At 49.9% G+C, this 13,324-nt stretch overlaps 1 long non-coding RNA gene across 1 annotated transcript; it reads left to right on the forward strand.

Annotated features, from left to right (window-relative positions):
* Positions 1–787: 787 nt before the first annotated feature.
* Positions 788–5,228, forward strand: LOC144369546 (uncharacterized). Its single transcript, XR_013429338.1, has 3 exons — positions 788–1,215; positions 3,440–3,627; positions 5,112–5,228. It is a non-coding gene; the product is annotated as an uncharacterized LOC144369546 (long non-coding RNA).
* The last annotated feature ends 8,096 nt before the right edge of the window (positions 5,229–13,324 follow it).

Genomic DNA, 13,324 nt, shown 5'->3' on the forward strand with positions numbered 1-13,324 from the left:
TTTATTTCTCAGCATCCCCAACACACACCAATCCTCACCCAGGAAGGTTCTAGCAGAGCTGGAATTCATCTGCCTCTGCTACCCTGGTGCAGCCTTCCTTTCCCAAGAGGAACCAAGGAGGGAGAGAGGTGCAGCTTCCCCAGGCTCCCCTAGGGGGCAGCACCTGGGTCAGATGAAAGCTGAGGCAGAATCAGGGGGCAGGGAGGTGGTTAGGGTTCGGTCCAGGATGTCCCCAGGAAAAATCGCAGCCTTAAATAAGAGAGCTTCAGAAAACCTACTCCCCATGCACACCTTCCAGGTCTAGCTTCCTAAGTTTGGAGACAAAGTGGGTGAACAAGCCAGCCTGCCAGCCCCGCTTCAGCTCCCCCTCCCAGCTCCTGCACAGCTGCCCCAGGTGTTCAGGTGCCCCAGGGAGCCTGCCATACGCACAGGTAGGGGACAGCATTGAGAGGCCACCCTAGTGTCCTCCCCTGTGAGTAGCACATCTGTGATTCAAGATTGGAATTGACAGAAAAGTGTCTCCGTGTAAAGATCTTTGATAAATTCCAAATGCAGGCAGCTAACAGGGACATTCACCTGTCTCAGGGGCTTCGGAGCTATTTGCTTTTATGAAACATTAAATGTAAAGAAAACAAGAGGCCACTATGGCTGAGAATAGGCCGCACACGTTAAAAGGAAGGCCTTAAACCAGGATAAATGGCTCTTTCCAGAGGCCATCAGCTAGAAAATTAAGGGATACACATTCCTCCTTTAGCAGTTATCCCAACAAAGCTGACTCATCAGTCCTGACCATAATTCACAGAATCAAAGTGCCAGGTTTGTGTCAACTTCGTGTTTATGCTGGTGGGGCCAGGACCTCCTGAATTCAGAGAGGGGTCAGCTTCCCTGGCTCAGGGGAAGGTTGTGGTTGCATGTTGCCTAATGCAAGTTATTGAGTTGAAGTTGCATTTGTTAATTCTAAAATATGGAAGGAAGTATGGTGTTTGGTCCACTTGAGGATTCACTCAATAGAGTATCAGACTTTGTTTCTTTTTTGTGGCACTGTGGAAATGTGAATGAGAACAAGTTGGTGACATCTTTCAGGTGGAAGCATTGTCCGAGGACGCACTCATCAAGTTGGCCAAGAAGCCATTTTGTGAAGCCCCTGTTGTCTCAAGGCTTTTGACGATGAATTCATGTGTGGAGACGGTAATTCTTCATGGACCTTTGCATTTGGTGAGTCACGGAACGTATCTGAGTAGATCATCATTTACCAACATGTCCACAATAATCTCACATATTATGCATAACAGGTCATGGCTGGGTAAATATTACCATTTCCTTATTTGCTTTTAAGAAAAGTAATAATGACATTATATTTTCTCCTTTTTTTGCCTTGAAGTATGTCAGTGTCTTAACCAAGCATGATTGTTGGTAGGTAGGCTAGCACGAACTTGAACTCAGGGATTTTACTGTCATGTAAATCTATTGTTTTTCATTGATTTCTATTAATATATCCAGGTTGGCATCCATTACCTTTTAAGCATTTCACTTTCCAAATTGTGGGCACCCTGACAGCCCTCAACCTTCTGTAAGCACAGACAACTCTATAAGGAACCTGAGGATAAATTTCCCTGTGCATGTCCCCTTGTGAAACTGCTTAAGCACCACCTGGTTTACACACAGGTGGCATTTCTAGATCAAAGTATGCATGTTTACTTCTTTGACTAAGCACTGCCAGGTGGCTCTTCTGAATAGCTCTACCTGTGGCCAGGATTGTATTATCTAGCTTTCTAACTTTTGCATGTGGAGTAGATACATAGTGGGAGCACACTGTTTTTGTTGGTATTTTTCTTGGTATCTATTCTGATGCTTTTCACTGGGGGATTTTCTCCTGTGAAAATGGGCTTCCTCTGGATGCCTCTGCCCGTTCCTCTACTTGACCTTATTTTCTTCTTCTTTTTAAAAATTTTTCAATGTGACTTTTTAATTTTAGTTTTATTAAAGACATTGTCCTTTGCTTGCATAGTCTATACCTAAACACTAATCCTTGCTCCAAGGCCCAGCTTGCTCTCAGCTGCCCCGGGAGGGGAACGGTCTTTGGTGATAGCCAAGAGACACCCCTGTAGGGGGCACACGTGCTCTGGCCCTCTGGTGTCTTGTCAGCAGTGCTTCCCATGCTCACAGAGGGTTTCAGACATTATAAAATTGAATGAGTTCATTCAGAAATTAGAAGTTCTATTGAAAGATATTTGCATGAGCCAAATAAAACCTATTTCTAGGCATCCTGGTGAAGACAAGGTTTTATCTTTATGTCTATGTTTTTTTCTATGTTTTGTTGTTGTTGTTAGAATGAAATTCATATGTTGCCAGACCATTCTAGCAGATGTGTAACTAGATGCCATTTAAATTACCCACTTTTAAATGGTAGACATTTTTTTAATGAACACTGCCTGTCTGCACCTTTTTTAAAAACAGGACTGGGCTGAGAAGCCCAAATACCAATGGTTAGCTGGAACATATTTTTCATTTGGCCTGTCAGTATTCCCTGAGGTCATCTGTGCAATCAGCTTCGTTACTCCTGCTCCCTCACTGGATTTCATAGAAACCATATGCTATGTATGAATCAGAGACACCAATCCCTGATTAGATGCTACCCTACTTTCCAGAAAAGACTGGGCACACCATGAGTTGCACAATGATGGGACCAGGGTCCAAAGGCTGCTGAGAGGGAAGGACTGGTTGTGAATGCATTTTTGAAGGCTCCAAGCTGGAACTCTAGAGGCACCAAGCAGGGCAGATGCTGGTGGGGGTATTTGGGTACTTGTTGGTGAACACATGCACACCTGAGATGGGTAGGCATGGAGGAGAAATCAGCAGCCCATAGGGCTTTTGAAAGTGGTCTTATGTGAAAAGAGGCTCAGGTATGGGCACAGGAAATGACATCATTTCCTTGACAATGGATCAAACAGAACATGGAACCCTGGTATCCAGGCACCCACTTAACTGACCGAGCTCATTTGGTTGGAGAAACTGGAGTGAGAAGGATGTTCCCCTGTCCTTGCAAACAATGCCGAGCCTCAGGCTCCCAGGAATCTCAGGGGGGCCAACTAACCCTTTTGTGGATACACTGGGTGAGGCTTCATCTTAGACGCCAGATCCTCTGGCAATTGTCGCAGAGGAGCTCAAGACTAACAGTGAGTAGCACAGGGCAGGTGAGCCCAGCAGGCCCTCTAGTCTGATCCCTGATGAATAGCCCAGGACTCCTATTCTGACTGTGTGTGTGTGTGTGTGTGTGTGTGTATGTGTGTGTGTGTGTGTGTGTGTGTGTGTGTGTGTGTGTGTGTTTGTACTGATGGGAACTGTCCCATTGTGCTTTGACTCTAGTGTATTGGCACAAGTCATTTTTCTGTTTGTCACCATTTCCATTTTGAACCCACCATTCTTGGTCCCAACCCAGGGTGAAAATGATGAGAACACGGAGGAGCCCTTCAGGGTACAGAGCCTTGAACCTTACAGGCAGGACCAGCTTAGGAATGAGCTCCTGCCTGTCATTTGTGGGAGGAACCTACATTTCAGCAGCAACATGGGGTTAATCTCCTGGGATTCCATCCCCACCCAGCAGGTGCTGGATCTCTTGTTCCCAAGGTAAGCACCAGACCACCAAGCCCAAGTGTGTAGCCCCCTCATGCCTGGGTCTTGGGGCTGCCATGTACCTCTCAGGGGCCCAAAGGTTTGTGATACCTAATGAGATAGAGGACCACACTCATAGTGGAATTTCAGCCCCGAATGGGACGAGTCCTGGAGGTGCCTGCCACAGCCTTGCAAGGGGAGTGAACTTTCCCTCTTAGGCAGAGAAACCATCCTGACTCCAGCTGATCCACAGAGGTCTGTGGAGCAGTCCCCACACACCTGGCACCACAGCTCAATGGTGTGCACTAAGCTCATTTCCAGGTGGACTCAGCGAGGCCAGGTGGTCTTTCTGGTGTGATATTGGCTTCTTGAAGCACGTAGATCTGTGCCAGAGGCGTCTCAAAACTCGGGCCTTGGGAAAAGCACTTTTGGGTTAATAAAGACATGTTAGTATACATAGTGGGACAGAGCATCCTAGCTGGGACATAGCTGGACAGGGGTTTTGGACATGGCAGCTCCCACACCCAGAGAGATGTGGGAAACAGCAGTTTGGGCTCATTCACTGATGAACATGGAGAAAGCACCCACTGTGTGAAAACACGTTTCCAGTCACATTTCATAATTCAGTGAAAAATGGAGTGCAAATGACCACCATTGTGTCCCTTTTCATGGGGGTCAGCCTCAAACCGCAGGTGCCATGAGTACATATCCTACATGTGACTGCATCCCTGACTCCATGAGGCATAACTTCACGTTGTCCTCTTCAGTGACTATGGTGGACCCCTGGACCAACTTCAACATAGAATGGGCTTGGGGTCAAGAGGGTGGGCTCCTGTTTCCAGAATAGGGACCTGCAAGGTGATTTGACTTGGGAAGGCTGAGGAAAGACTGCTCTCCCCAATTCTGTGTTCTGCCTGCAGTGTAAGGTGTGGGGCTTCAACAGTAGGAGGGGTAAGGTGGGGAGTTGTAGGTAGTCATGGTCCACTGGGGAAGACCCTGGGACAATGGATCCCCTCACACCACACCTCCCTGTTCTCCCCCAGGGCCACAGAGATGTGGTCTGCACTCATGGGAAAAGAGAGGTCCACCGCTACTCAGGGGGACTCAGTGAGAGCTCACAGAGAATGAGGTAGCATTGCAGCCCACGCCAGGGGAGGAGGTGACTCTTGAGCCCTGAGAAGAGTGGGCAGGAGGACAGACACTCCTGGAAGGTGCATTCCAGGTTGGAGAGCACGTACCCAAGAGGAAGAAGAGTGTCAGGCCTGCCCAGAGGAGGGGAGAGCTGGTCATATCATGGATCTAACGCTCCTTCATTGAAGGTTCTTTGCCTGTGGCAACCTGTCCTGTTCCTGCCTGTACAGCCACTGTGTCTGGTCTGAGGTGGACTGGTGTGTTCAGAACCAGGGACAGTTCAGAAGTGTAGGGTCACAGGTTTTCTCTGGAGGCCATGGCGAAGGCAAGACCAGGGTTTTGCTGACTCCACACCTGCCTCCCCACAGTGCCTCACCTTCCTTCCTGGGGACCTGGATTAACTTCTACACCGAGGCTTCCCATCAGCCTCCAGGCTCTCTGAGTCTGCAGCAGCTGCTGCCATATATGGGGCTCTTGCTGGTTGGTTTGTACATGGAGCATCAAACATACCACCTCCTGGCCATAACTGAAGATGGCATATCAAGCCAGGCAGCGCCTGAGAGCCAGGCGGACCGGGGTGAGTACCTAAGGGTATATGAGGAGAGGTCCGACTCTTGTCCCACTGCAGGGAGTCTGTATGCCTGGTGTTGGGCTGGAAATTAGGATAAGCCTTTGTCCATTCAGGAAGTGACCCCAGTCTGCAAAGAGGTCCTGTGTGGGCTAAGGGCCTGAGTTCTTCCTGGCAGCAGGGGTATTGTCTGTCTGTGGGAAGGTCAGGGCAAGGCAGTCATGTTGGCATTTTTTCTCCTCTAGCTACAAGCTCAGTTCCTGTCACGGCTTTTCAGCCAACCCCAGAGCCAGAGCCTTCTCCCAGGGAAGGGGCAGAGCCGGAGTCCAGGACATCAGGGGTCTCCACTCGGTACTCCCCACGGCCCCAGTACAACAGGCGGGTGAGAGGCAGGTGCCTCATTCACGTCTACCTGGAAAATGAAATGACAACACAGTATAGGAGCATCCTGGTGAGTCTTCGAGCAGGGGAGTCTCCTGGGAGCCCACAGTGGGGAAGACCGAGTCCACAGCAAACACCTTGGACTAGGCCTGTCTTCTTGAACTAGAGCTTCTGGAAGGTCAGGAAGGAGAGCATAAAATGAGGAAGAGGGAGGCGGGAGAGCAGCAGCATGCCAGGTCTGGGTGCGAGTGGGCCTGCGTGTTTTGGGGTGTGCAGGTCAGAAGTGCAGGAGTGAGTGCTGGGTTCAGAGGAGGTCAGAGAAATATCGAGGGTACAGGCCATCCTCTACTGACCTTGGTATTGAGGAGGAGTATATTGAACCATGGAGGTTGAAGCAGAGGAGTTGGCAGTCATTTTCTTGTGTGTGGGAGGGGATATGTTGCTGGTTGAAGGGAAGGGAGCCATTGTAGAATGATTAGGGTGGATAGGTGTGGGTCACAGACAACTGGGGGCCTTGGAGGGGCCCATTAGTGTCCTAGTTTGCATGTATGTGAATAGAGATTTAGCGGCTCTCTCTGCAGAATTTTCCTGGGTGTGGAGTATCCATCATGAGACTCTGGTGTCCACCTCCAGGGGAGCCATGTTGAACCACGGCACCTGCTGAGTCCAAACCTCCTGACACCCCAGCAAGCACTGACACTCTCGAGCCCAGCAGCTTCCATGCCTATCATTAAAGAGTCCTAGTGTGTGTTGTGCCCTGGCTGTCAGGACCAAAACACCTAGGGTTTGTGCCTGGTCCACACAAAAATGCAGCTGCATCCCAGACCAGAGCAGGGATATGGAAGTCCACTGGACCATTCCTCCCATCTTGATGGGAGTAGAGTGTGTCTGTACAAAGCCTTTTGGTCCTTATTCCCTTGTCCCTGTAGGGCATAGCAGGTTGAAGCAAACTCTTGTACCAAGATTGGACTAGAGGCTCATAGGAAGACCCCACATGATCACATGAAGGCCTCAGGTAGCAGGGTAACAAGATGGTGTCCTTGTGTTGAGAGCTCTCTTGTCTCTGATTGTCCTTGAGCACTGTCCTCTGGGTAGCTACTCCCAAATTCCCTCTCTGATGAGCCTTCTCCAACCCTGCTAAGGTGACCTGCCAGGACAGCACTCAAGTCATCATCCGCAGGGCCTTAGATGCACACTTGCTCCAGCAGGAGGATCCAGAAAACTACGAACTTCTGCAAATTGTCTCGAACCATCAGAGTAAGTGGAACCATCAGAGGATAGGGAGCAGTGAGTCACAGTGGGCTCAGGATAACTGGGAGCCAAAACACAGTGTGCATTGACCCAATGCCCAGGAAGAGTATGGTGGGACTTGTGCACAAAACAAAGTGTAATGATGGGGCATAAATCTGCAGGTTCTTCATGTTCTCCAGGGGCTGTGGACCTGCCTATCATGTGTTCTTTCCTTGGCCTGAGGAGGCATTGCAAAGCTATTATCCACAAGGGGCCAAGAACACAGGCTTCTTTGTCTTGTGTTAAAGAAGACAGACAACCACAGGATGCCTACTTTGGCAGCCTTTCCTGACCTAGACGAGCACATGAGAAAAGCAGTTCAATGAACAATCATTTCTGGCTTCCAATCTTTCTATTTCTTGCAAACTGAGTCCACTTAGGACCAGAGGCCATTTCTAGAGAGAAGTGTGTGGTAGAATAGAACCCTTCACAGCTTGTAAACCCTTCTTGGAGAGAGAGGGGGGGGAGGGAGGGAGGAAAGAAGAAGGAGGAGGAGGAGGATGAGGAGGGGGAGGAAGAGGAGGACGAGGAGGAGGACGAGGAGGAGGACGAGGAGGAGGAGAAGGAGGAATAGAAAAATGAAAATAAGTTGAAGAAAGAGACCATGAATAAGAAGGTCAAGATGACTATTAGAAGAAGCATGAGAAGAAGATGAAGAAGAACAAGAACAAGAAGGAGAAACACAAGCCAAACAAGAAGTATAACAATAAATTGATTAAAAATGTGAATGAGAATTATACTCATGAGGAGGAAATGCAGAAGTGGGGAACTCAAGAGAAATATATTGCTCTGGATGGCACAGCCCTGCTGTGGACATCCTCCACCCACGTTCAACACACCTGCAAACCACACCCTCAAATTAGTGTAGCTTTGTATGAGTGGATGAATCCACTGGCAAGGTGGAGGCACCCACCATCAAGTGCTTTTCCCCAAACCCACCTGTGATCATTGCTGCAGTGGGGAGAAAACCTTGAACACATGAGTCTTTGGGGACCAATCCAGATACAAAGTCTAGCTGTTTCTCTTTGTTGGGTCCAACGTGAACTAAGAGAGTCTGGGGTACAAGGGGCTATTTCCTTGAAAGGTGTTTCTGTAGTGGACCTCCTGTGCATAGAGGGTCCTCAGGGAGGAATCAGTGGGGATTCTTTTGTGGAACAGTAGCTGGATTCGGGGGCTCTCAGGTCTGTGTGTGAGACCTGAGCTGGCAGAGGTTCTCAGTTGTGGGGGATGTTGGGTTGTATATTCCTTGATTGTCACCTACCACACCTCTGCCCCTGCCTCTCCAGAGCTGAGGATCCCTGCTGATGGGAAAGTATATTAGGACCTGGATGGAGGAGTGGATTATAACTTTATTCTTCGGGAAACAGCTGCCAGCAAGTCGTTGACGGTCAAGCCAAATGAGGTAAACAGCCACCTTCTTCAGTCTTTATTCCTGGTGCCACTCCACATCCTCCAAGGGGACAAGAACCTCAGGTTCTGGATGGATGTTGTAGAATGCCCACAGAACCAACTGCCAGGCTGGGTGGGGTGCAGTTGCTGGGCTTTGCTGATGTTGTCATCCCCCACAGTTCTTGGAGCCTTCTGTGGCAGTGGCATCCAGGACCCCAGCAGCTGTGAGCAGCAGCTCTGCGGTGGCTGCAGGATCATTTCCCCAGGCCACCCAAAGCAATGAGTGCTGCATGAGAAAAGTCACCAGTAGCAGCTCCTCACTGCTTCACTCCAGCGAGCAGGTGGAAGACAGCCACTTTGTTCATGTCCTCCTAGAGGGACAGAGCCTGAGGGAGACAAAGTGCATCCTGGTAAGCCCGACAGCAGGGCTGCCTCTGGGTGTCCACACAGCGGAAGGCAGGAGACACAGCCAACCCTGGGGCTATGGTGGGAAATAAAGAAGAGAGAGGTCTGTCTTAAGGGCTTGACCTGAGGAGAGAGAGCCTCAGCATGCCCAGCTCCAGTGGTGAGTGGGCCTGTGTATTGTGGGTTTTGCATTTGCAGGCCAGAAGTGCAGACGGAAGTGCTGTGGACAGATGAAGGCAGAGATATGTCTAGGGTGTAGGCTTCAGTGCCTAGAACTTGGTATTCTCAATGAGTGAGGTTGGAGCAGAGGAGGTGGCAGTGATTTGTCACATGTGTAGGAGGGGATGTGTTCCTGGTGGCAGGGAAGAGAACCTCCTTAGCATGACTAGGTGTAGGAATTTGGGGTCGGGATCACCTGGGGGGTCATGCCAAAGCTTCGGAATGTTAGCCTTTGCATGTATGTAAATATGGAGCTAAAGGGGTTCTGGGCAGAATTTCTATGGATGTGCAGTAGACACACTAATGCTGCAGGTGTCCAGCTGCAGAGGAGACATGTTCAGTGACTGCCAGTGCTGAGTCCAGTACATCATTACAACCAGACCCGCACCGAGCTTCCAGAGGCCAGGGCCTCTCAAAGCTGTCATGAAGCACTCAAGTGCACACTCTTGTATCTGAGTCTGTTTTGTGTAGTGGCAGTCAGGACCAAAATTTTCAGTGCATCTGCCTCTTTTTCTCCTGAATGTTTGACCACAGTCTTCTGGGTAGCTCCTCTAAAAGCCATTCTCTGATGACATTTGTCCCACCCTGATCCAGGTGACCTGTAAGGAGACGGTGACAAGCCTCATCCGCAGGGCCTTGGACCAAAATTTGTTGCAGCATGAGGATGTGGACAACTTTGAGCTGCTGAGTATGATGTCTGAGGATGAGAGTAAGTAGGACAATCAGACAGTGGGGAGACATGATCCACAGTGGGCTCAGGATAACTCACAGCCAAGAGAAAGTGGGCCTTGTCCCCAAAATACCAAAGTGTGGTGGGCCTGGCAGAGACTCTCAGGGGTTGTGGGTGTTTTGTGGTATAATCCTTGAGTGCCACCTAACAATTCTCTCCACTTCGCTCTGCAGAAATCAAGGTCTCTGACCACTCACTGGTGTGTCTGTCCATGAATCCGGGAATAAAATATTTCATCGTGAGAAAACGCCCCCAGGTCAAGGGAAAGGAGGTAAACACCTACCTTATTCAAGCTGTACTTGTGCTGCTATTCCACTCCCACCTGGGGAAATAATAAGCCTGAGCACCTGGACATATGTGCTAGAAGCCCATAGAGCCAACTGACAGGCTGGGGTGGCTTTCTGTTTCTGGGTTTGCTGATGTTCCATCCCCCACAGTTCTCAGAATCAACCTGCAAGTCCTCCAGGCCGCTTTCCCACAAGCAGGTGGGAGACACCTGCTTAATTCGTGTCCACTTAGAAACACAAAGTCCAAAGATGGCCAAGACTGTTTTGGTAAGCCTGGGAGCAGAGGTGTCCCCTGGTGCTTACACCTGGGTGGGGAACAGACACTGGTCCAATACCATGGACTACTCATGCCCTCTTGAATTTGGAGCTTCTGGATGATCAGGAGGATAGAGGGGAATCAAGAAGGGAGAGGTCAGTGTGAAGGGCTGGAGCTGAGATGAGGGAGAGCAGCAGCTTGTCCACTGCCATATCTGAGGGAGTCTGTGTCAGGTGGCAGCATGCAGTCCAGAAGGGCAGGGGCAGGTATGGGTGACAGATGAGAATAGGATAGGACCTAGGTTGCAGGTTCCCTTGTATGGGATGCTGACATCTATGGAGGAGGACAGCAGTGTGAGGTTCTGCATGTTCCTTGAACAAGGAGCTGAGAGAGTCTCTCTGCAGAGTCGATATGGATGTGGAGCAAGCACACTAAATGTCCAGGTAACCCAATGACCACCCTTGCCGGATGAGGTGCCCTCCTACATCCCAGCCAGCACTGAGCCTCTGGAGGCCAGGAGCTCTTGTGGCTATGTTTCAGCACTCCTGTGTGTGGTCATGTTCCTGGGTCTGTTTTTGGCCCTGGCAATCCAGACCAAAGCCTCTAGGTTTTGTGCCTAGGCCATTCCCAATGCCACCTGCATCCTCGGGCAGACCTGGGATCTTGGAGGCTATTGTCCCATTCCTCCCAACTTGTGGGATGAGATTGCATCTGTATGCAAGTAGTTGAATCCTTTCACTTCAAGAGGAGTGCAGCTCCACAAAGAGCAATGGCAATCCCAGGAAGTCCTATGTACAAGAATTGGGCTAGTAGCCTATGGGAAGAGCCTACACGATGCGCAGGAGGTCACCCTCAGGTAGTAGGGTCATGGATGTTGCCCTTGTATTTAGAGTGGAGGTGCCTCCAGAATGCCCCTGCCCACTGCCCTTGAGTAGTCACTTCAAGGCCCATTTCCTGAAGGCCTGTCTCCCATGCTGCTCCAGGTGACCTGCCAGGATAGGGCTCCTGTCGTCATCCGCAGCACCCTCAACCTACACTTGCTTACTCAGGAGAAACCAGAGGATTATGAGCTGGGCCAAATCATCTCTCACCGTCAGAGTAAGTGAGACAATCAGATGGCAGAGAGCAAGGGTCAGGATGTGGACTCAGGTCAACTCTTAGCACCAAAGAGTAGTCTCTGACCCCCAAGAACACTCCAACAGGGTGTGTTGGGTTCTTGCACAAAGACAACTGCACTTCTGCTGGTGGAAGTTCTTGAGGTCTAATAGTGTACCCCAGTGGATATTGTGGCTCCCCACCAGGTGACCTGCCCAGAACATGAACAGGCATACAAAGCTGACATCATTGAGGAGTGAGGAGGAAAGCCTCTTTCCAGGAGCAGTATGCTTTCATGGTCTGGGATAGGAGTGGTTTCAAAGAAACGTGGGAATGCATGGGCTAACGATGGAACTGGCAATTGGTGGACTGAAGCAGTACTATTGAAAGCCTTCTGTGTGACCAGAAATCCACTGCCTGGGCAGAGCATTTCCAGGATTCTAGCAAGCAGTAACAGGATGAAATTGGGAAGAAAACACAGCCTGGGAGACAGCCTGAATCATTTGTTTTTGCATAAATTCCATGGTCTTCCGCACCTGAGTCCACTTGCCAAGGAGTGATCACAATAGCCGGGTTGTGATCCCTAACTAAAGTCAGATGAGGGCTTCCTGAGCACGTAGCCACAGAGCTCATCTGATAATAATGCCAGTGCTTTTTCGTTGGTTGGTTGGTTGGTTTTTGTGAGCCAAACACCACAGCATCCATTATCCCAGCCTATGTACACTGAAGACCACCATCCCAATGAGTTCTAGGATCACTTGTCTCCTATCTTAACCTTCTGTTAGGTTAGTAGAGTCTATGGAAGAGGAAGTCTGTGTGGGGCCTTGGTAGCCTAAAAAATTCATGGCAGAGATCCCCACATCCAACCCAGAAGGGATGGAGAACAGGCTCTAGGTTAGAGGAGGGTGACAGGAAACAGGTGTTCAGAGGAAGGAGAAGTGGGCTGTTGTATTCCCCCACTCGGGGTCATGGCACCACTGGGCCATACACCATGTTGGAGGGAAGCAGTCCCTTTGCTGGTCTTTGGAACCATTGTTCTCAGTAGGGCAGCATTTGGAATGTGGCCTCCATTCTCAGAAGCCTGGTTCACATGGAGGCAGGTTCCACCAACACAGAAGCATGGCTCTAATGTGGTATCCGTGCTGGTCAGCCTGTCCTCACTGTGGCCATACTTGAGGAAAATAACTCAGAGGAGGAATCCTAGGCCTTTTCTCTGGGTTTCATAGCTTTCTCTTTGGTTGTGCACTGAGGCTGTCCATAAAGCTCTAGTGTGTGGCAGTGGAGAGCTCCTCAGCCCTTGCCACACAGGCATAGACTGGGAGAAAGAGAACGAGGGTGGCAGAGAGGGAGAGAGAGAAAGATGGAGAGGAGGAGGAGGATCTCTACTTGGAGAATGAGGATTCAGTGGAGCCAACAGGAACAAGGTACTGTTGCCCAGGGCACAACCCTGTTTAGGTCTTCCTCCAACCATGCTCAACCTTTCTTCCAGTCCCTCCCACCTCCCAGTAGTGTATTCATCTTGAATGAGAATTTCATGTTGACATCAGAGCACTCACCATCCAATGCTTCCCTCCAAACCCACCTATGAAGATGGCTCATGTGGGGACTGAATCTTCGGCACAGGAGCCTTTTGTGGGAGATTTCAGATGTAAATCTAGTGGTGTGCTTTGGCAGATGCAAGAGGACCTGAGATGTTCTGGATTCCAAAGCCTTTGGTAGGACAGACATTAGGTGTGTTGAAGTGCTCTGCTTAGTTCTTCCTCAGGGAGGACTGTGGAGGCTGTCTTGTTGGTATTGGTGCTGAATTGGAGAGCTCTCAGGTGTGTGGCTCTGGCCTTTTCTGGCACAGGCTCTCAGATGTTGGAGTGTCCTAGGGAGCACCTCCTGAGTGCCACCTTCTTTTTGTACACCCCTCTCTCCCCAGAGCTGAGGATTCCAGCGCAGGCCAACATATTTTATGC

This window comes from Ictidomys tridecemlineatus, chromosome 12 (assembly GCF_052094955.1).
Source record: "Ictidomys tridecemlineatus isolate mIctTri1 chromosome 12, mIctTri1.hap1, whole genome shotgun sequence".
Lineage (NCBI taxonomy): Eukaryota > Metazoa > Chordata > Mammalia > Rodentia > Sciuridae > Ictidomys > Ictidomys tridecemlineatus.